The sequence below is a fragment of the Phasianus colchicus genome, chromosome 1 (genome assembly GCF_987193195.1).
Source record: "Phasianus colchicus chromosome 1, bPhaCol1.hap1.1, whole genome shotgun sequence".
In the NCBI taxonomy this organism is placed as follows: domain Eukaryota; kingdom Metazoa; phylum Chordata; class Aves; order Galliformes; family Phasianidae; genus Phasianus; species Phasianus colchicus.
In genome coordinates this window covers 163,233,564-163,239,563 of record NC_143436.1, presented here as the reverse complement: position 1 = coordinate 163,239,563, position 6,000 = coordinate 163,233,564, and positions in this window count along the sequence as shown.

Here is a 6,000-nt window from a genome sequence, read left to right as displayed (position 1 = left end):
GACATTGAGAGCCTTTTGTCTACACCTGTGTCAAGGTGCTTCTTCAATATCACCAAAGGATGGAGATTCAGAAGCTCTCTGGGAAACCTGTGTCAGTAAGGAAATGCTTCCTTATGTTCAGAGAGAGCCTCCTGTTGTTCCAGTTTTTGTCCTTTGCTTCTTGTCCTGTCAGTGGGTACCACTGAGAAGAACCTGGCTCCATCCTCTTTGCACTTTCCCTTCAGGTATTTATAGACATACATATGATTTCCCGAGCCTTCCCCTCTTCTCCAGACTGAACAGACTCAGCTCTCTGAGCGTCCCCTCACAGGATAGATGCTCCAGTTCCCTAATGATAATTGTGGCTCTTTGCTTCCATTAACTTCATGCCTGCCTTGTACTGGAGAGTCCAGAATTGGATACAGTACTCCAGATGTGGCCTCACCAGAGCTAAGTAGAGGGCTTCCCCAGGATAACTTTAGCCAACTCTGCAGCACGGACACATTCCTGACTTCACAAGTAACCCCAGATTACTCCACCTCCTTATCTTCCATGACTGTCATTCTCAAAGATCTTTTATCTCTTCACTGCAACACTCCAGTCACACAAGCCATTTTGGATCTTAAACATGAAAGCAGCTTGTTGCCATGTAAGTATTTATTGCATTTCTTATAAATATGCATGAAATTGTTCATGAACTATCACATGAAATTTGAATGAAATGTATAGTACAATAATGAGCAAGGAAATCTCACAATAAGTTGCAAAAAGTACGTTTAAATTCCCTAACATAACTCTAGTCCTCAGAATAGGAATTCTGGTCACTTAGTGCTTTGTCATCTGCCATTTGAATGGAGATAAGTTTGACTCATTGCATTTTAAGAATCTTCTAATGTGCCTCTTCCAGTTCTCAAGAAAGCTTGTTCTCCTTGCCCTCAGGGTATTTTGGATTATTTGTGTACAGCCATGGCAAAAGAAAATACAAATCAACATGACACAGCAGATTCCCCTCAGTCTTCCAGATGAACCCTTGATTGTCATTTGATGTTAGTTTAGTTTTCTTTTTGTAATCCAAGTAGAAATTCATGAAATCTAACTAGAATTAATTAGAACTGTTACTGCAGAGGAAAATTCACCTCACCAGTATATCTGTTTTAGCATGGGAAGTCATTGCTTACTGCCTAGGTAGTTAGATAAGTAAGAGGTTACGTAATTAGATTAGATAATTATTAGTCTACAGGCCTAAAATTAGAGAAAATTAGTTATAGCCAAGAGTCTAAAAACTTAATAGATCAAGTAAATAAAGGATGAACTAGATTATCTGAGACTACAAGGGAATTTAATTGGGATCAACATCCACAATCTTTGTTAACAAATATACTTTTAAAATTAAATGAGTATTAAATGACATTCTGAAACCTTTCATGATAAGCTTTAAATAACACTGATGACATTAACAATTTGGTAAATCAACTTTTGAATGAAGACACTAGAAATAATCAATATGATTCTCTCTATCATCCAGTGCAATTTGGGAATGAAAACTCCATGCAAAATTATCCACAGTTTCTAAGAAACTACAGACTTTAAAATCTAGACAGATAATCAGGACTGGATAGGCTGTCACTGCATGGGAGCTTTGCTGGTTCAGATCTGATAGTTAAAGTGATGTTCATAGTGGTGAATCATGGTCAAAATTTTATAAACGTATAGAGGGATTTCATGCTGACTTGCAGTACTGCAATGAGATCTGCACAGAGCCCCAGAAAAAAATTGCATTTGTCTTCTTGATATTCTATTTAGTTGTTACAGATCATTCTCTTCTTCCTTCCTAGAAATGAGTCTGTAGAATATTTTGAATAGGCTTTAGCTTTGCATTCAAGTGATTTGAAGAGAAGGTGATGATGTCAAATCAGTGCTCACAGTGGTAAAATATTTCATCCAGTACTGGGACTGCTAAAGCTTAATTTATTACTGTGGTTGAATCACAGGCTGATACACGGACACAGCTTCACAAGCTGTTAATCTATATCACTTCTGAATCTCCTGCTGGTATCAGACAACAAGTGGTACTGTTAACAAAATTTCTTGTCCAATATGACATGCACTAACCCACAGTAAGATGGAAAATATTTTACCACAAGCCTCAACTTTCCTACTGCAAGATGAAAGTGAGGACCAAAATCAGTAGGAAGAGAAAAAAGACACACTTGTATAATGGAGGATGAAGGGAAGAATAACAGAAACCAGAGCATTCTATTTTCTGGTGGAGGACGGTAGTCCATTAATAGGTACAGTGATAGATGGAATTCATCTGAGAATTATGGACATTGGTAGTGCAAATGTCTGAATAGTTAATCTATACTCTTCTCACAGGAAAGAAATCATTATGACTGATTGATCTCACTCTGAAAAAGATGAGATTAAAAGGATCGTATGCATTGCATCGTGGTAGCTCCCATCCTTTTCCATCGTCTAGAAAGTAAAATGTAGGGTGTCTTTGATGTGGCACCCTACTTTGATTTGATGTGAACATCTAGACCACTGAAATCTGAAACACAGTGTGAGGACCCCAAAATACCTATCCAGAATACTGTGGAGAAAGTAACCTTATATTGTAGTAAGTTTGCATTGGAGTAAAGTAACCATAGAAATGAATGTGGAACATATACTCCATTCTTACTGGAGTATCACAGCTCAGCACAAAATAATTTCCTTGTGTGGGCAAGTCCAAGCTTCGGAAAAAAAAAAAAAAAAAAAAAAAAAAAGCCCTTGTAACATTTTTAACCTATGTAGTGACTTACCTGCACAGATCTTCATTTATTTTACAAATAATATTTGTCCTTTGAAAACTTGAGAGGTGTAAAAGAATTATTCCTACTTGAGAACCTGGTATTAAGAGCTGGAACACAGGATTATTTATTGCAAAGTCTGGCTTTAATGACCAGATTTCACTTGCACTTCTGATATTTGGAAAATTAGGCTTTAAAAAACTTGATGTATGAGTTAAACACATACATGTGCAGTAAATGTAAGCATCAGTTTTGGTCAGTGGTGCAGAACACATTAAATCTTCAGGATGGGGCTATAAAAAAAAATGATACAAACAGAAAGTGTTCTTGAAATAGTAGCATTTTAAGTTTGCTCTCTGAAGCTATTAAATAGAGGATCAAGATCTCAATTCAGCTTTATGTCTATGAGAGGTTGGCTTATTGATGTAATAAAGAGGTCTTAAGTTGCTTTGTAAAAGTTGAAAGCTACTGAGCTATTGTCCTGAGAACACGGTACAGCTGAGAACCAGACAAGATATTCTTTTTTGTGACAGACACAAGAGGATCTTGTGATAAAGGTAATGGACTGGAAGATTTAAGTTTTATTTCTTGTTCTTACATAAACTTTCACTAGGACCTTCAGACATCCTTTTATTTTATTTTTTTTTTCCTCCCATAGAATCACTGAATTATAGGGATTAGAAAGAACCTCTGGAGATAATCTAGTTCACCTCACCACTAAAGAAGGTTTCCTACAGCAGGCTGTCCAGGAAAACATTCATGAGGGACTTGAATGTCTCCAGAGAAGGAGACTCCACAACTTCTCCAGTCAGTTTGTTCTAGCGCTCTGTCACTCTCAAAGTAAATGATTTCTTTCTCATGTTCACATGGAACTGTTGCCCCTTGTCCTGTCCCTTCGCACTTCCAAAAAGAGCCTGTCTCCAACATTTTGACACCTGCCCGTTAGATATTTCTTAGTGTTGGTAAGATCCTTTCTTAGTGAGGAATGGGTTGAAAGGTTGAAAAAAGTTAATTTTTCTTCAAAAACAGTTGGTGCTAACATTCATAACTGTCAATTCTTCACCAAAGTCATTTCCCATTCTACAGTTGCCCTATTTAAATACAATTTTTTTTGTAGGGCAGTTCAGATCTGCAAGAATATTGAAGTTATCTGCTGTTATTTTCAGATACCATAGAGTGGAGAAAATTCTGGAGCAAACATATCACAGTGTGCTCTGTAATTAGCTGGCAGGCTACTTTTGTAAGTTTTCAGGGGAGGGACAACTATTTTAAGTGAGTTTTGATATTTAGAGTTGTAAATGTTACAGATGCCTAACTTTGTCAATTCTTTCTGTGGATTTACAACTAAAAGGCATATAAGTCTTGTCTGGACGTCATTAGTCACAAGATACTCTATTTCTAAACAATAAGGGATAGAAATCAAATCCATGGCCCTAAGGCCAAAGGGCACCAACTGGCTTTTGTCTTCACTGTTCAGGACTGCAGCCTATTTATTTTATAGGCAGTTAAGAGATTTCATTCCTTAACTCTAACTGCTTCAGATTGCTCTTGTTACAGAGGAAATGAGCCCAAAGCCAACAAGCCACATTAGGAAAGAACAGATAGTGGGGGATATCTGCTGTCTAGATTCGTCCACTAAGTCTCTTTAATACAGTACCCAGATATTTGTGGCCAGGGTCACAGAGTGCTTTCGAGATAAAGAAGACATAATAAAGATTTAAGAATTACTATAAGAGGTCATACAAAAAGATTCTGTATTGCCTTTCCAATATTAGTCAGAAGAGAACATCTAGAAAGGTTTATACAAAAGTAACTAATATGCTTTCTTCAGAACACTCCTGCCTTTAGAAACCTACAGGACAAAGAGTTTCTGAACAAGAACCACTGATTTGTTTGCAGTTAATAATTGCTGATAATTTTTTCTTATGTGAACTTATGTAGTCTCCACTTGCACTTACAAATTCATATAGTGTTTGCAGTGTCTTGTGGCAGGAAGTTCTACATTCTAGCTAACTAGTGTGTGAAGAACCACTTTCTTTACTTCTTTTCAGTCACACCTAACATTGATAGCTTCAGTGCTTTCATTCAAAGAAAGAATGAACAGTCAATCCCTATCCTCTCCGTACCACTCATGACTTTGTTGACTCCTATTATATCTTCATTTTTCATCTCATTTTTCCCTTGCTGAAATTCGTAGCCTACTTACATTTAGTGGCACTGCAGTTAATTATTAAATTTATGAGAATATACTAGTTACTGCAGGACAGATCAGCTGGACTGTAGCACTCTATTTCAGTTGAGAAACCCAAAGCACTGAAGGTGTCACTGTTTCTTATATGTCATTAGCACTTTCTGGATAAGTGATGATAAATAAATGAGCCCAGATCATTTTCCATCATGACAGGTCACAGCCTTTTGTCAGGTAACTGTAGAGATGTTGCCAACCTGAATATAGATGGTAGAAATATTGCTGACCTGATTGAACTCAGCTTCAATCACAGCTGAGTCTTCATCAAACTGTTTCATTCAAGAGGTAATCTTCCTAGCACTCCAGTATTATGATTATAGTAATCCAATGTAGTCGCACTGTGCATCTTCAGTGTATAATTGACACTTGTACCAGTGGCTAGAATTACACTGTGAAATGTTTATGTTTCAGACTCTACTTCTTCTTTCAGGTCAGGAAAACAGCTGAAGAACACTGTGACTTCCAATCAATCCATGCCAGGGTTTCCTTCCAGTCAGAAAGAACAAAGTGATATAGCCGGGATGTAAATTTGTACCTGAGAATGGTAATTGCTTCTGATAGGGCAGAAAAAAAAATATCAGTGGTACATACTGCAAAGAACAAGAAGATAAAAATTTGCATTGGTCTTCTATATGAGATCCACAATCCATGGTCTTAACCCAGCATTAATTCAATGTACTGGCTCAAGTCCACTTCACACAATTGTTTTTTAAAATAATTGTACTTATATATGTACATATACATACATATACACGTACATATGCATATATGTATAATATGCATAAATAGTCTTTGTTGTGATGAAAGTTGTGTTTTCTGCCAAGATAAATTATACTTTGTTTGCAAAGTACTCAGGTACAACTAATAGGAGTTAACAGAAAATAATACAAGTAGTATACTAATATTACATGATTTTTTTGAAATTAATAGTTCTGAAATTTTTATATATACTGATAAATGAAGAATACTTCTGATGATAAC